Source organism: Notothenia coriiceps, unplaced genomic scaffold, assembly GCF_000735185.1.
Source record: "Notothenia coriiceps isolate Sejong01 unplaced genomic scaffold, NC01 NC01_scaffold00021393, whole genome shotgun sequence".
NCBI lineage: Eukaryota > Metazoa > Chordata > Actinopteri > Perciformes > Nototheniidae > Notothenia > Notothenia coriiceps.
Window position 1 is genome coordinate 5,166 of NW_011354094.1, and position 1,226 is coordinate 6,391.

Genomic DNA, 1,226 nt, shown 5'->3' on the forward strand with positions numbered 1-1,226 from the left:
TACACACTTCCTTCACATTTACATTTATGTGGCACTAGTATTTTGTGATGCTTCTACATGTTTTTTAAATATAACTATGGTTGTAGTTGAAGAGTTGGTCATTAACATGACCGAAAGCTGTTGCTTGGCAAACTCATCCGACAGTCACGTCGTTAGTTCATATCCACACTTGATCCACAAACATGGATTAACATCGATTTATAACTTAATCGTAAGCCTTTGTTTCTGCTAAAGAAGGTCGACCAGCGGGGAACACCGAAATCGGCGTAATCGGTTGATATTAAAAATGAATCATTAGTCGGGTAGCTTTGCTGCATTTCGGTTATTTCTCCCTGTTAACATGGGTTTAACAATACGTGTACTTATGGTTTGAAAGGACGAAAAATCGTTGACATCTTCACGTCTCCAGCTGGTCAACTCCGTCCTGTTCACGTCTTTGCGTGATACGTTTTTGAATTGTAACTAAGAGTCAGTAGACTTATAGCAGCAGTCCCGAAGAAATATAACAGCAGTCGAAAGAAATATAACAGGCATTCAGTAGTAATCATATAGCAGGCAAACCGGTCTTTACCATAGTTTTTTTTTTAGAAAGTTGATATCTTTGTAAAAAACATGACTTTATTTGTGTGTGTGTTAACTGCGTTTCTGCTCTTCATGCATAATCGTCGAAAGAGGAAGTAAATCTATCTATTAACAGCCTGATATCCGCCTTCTGCTCATTGACGACAGAGGAAAGGCATCTTTGAACACATGGTTCCTCCTTCACTGTGAGTAGAAACAGTTTATTGATGTAATGATTCTGTATACCTCCTGTGAACATTATTTAATCTGACATGTTTTATAGTCTCACAGAGATGAGAGGAGCAGCTATGAGTCTAACTGCAGCAGCGAGTGGATTAGTTGTCTTCCTGCTCTCTGTGTCAGGTACTGTACATCTACACTTACATTCATCACATGAACAGAGGGGATTCTGGGAAATGTGGGACTTGTAAAATCAGGTCACATGTGGGAATAAGTGGGATGGATTTGTGTAAAAGGCAAACCTAGCAGAAACATGTTAAATGTAATTGTGTGTAGAATTTTCACGGTTTTAAGTTTGTGTGTCTGTTAGTGGGTGTTTTTCTGTTCTCCTTGTCATGTTTTCCTCCCTGTATATTGTCTGGTCTTTTTTTCCCTGTGTTTTCCTGTCTGTCGTTAGTTTTCCCTGGTGTGTCTAATTTCCTGAT

The 1,226-nt window shown here is 38.9% G+C and overlaps 1 long non-coding RNA gene across 1 annotated transcript in view; it reads left to right on the plus strand.

Moving 5' to 3' along the window:
- Positions 1-1,013, plus strand: part of LOC104953251 (uncharacterized) — a 3,965-nt gene extending 2,952 nt beyond the window's left edge. The window contains exons 3-4 of the long non-coding RNA XR_799201.1: positions 730-767; positions 845-1,013. This is a non-coding gene — a long non-coding RNA (uncharacterized lncRNA). The remainder of the gene's footprint in view (positions 1-729; positions 768-844) is intronic.
- The last annotated feature ends 213 nt before the right edge of the window (positions 1,014-1,226 follow it).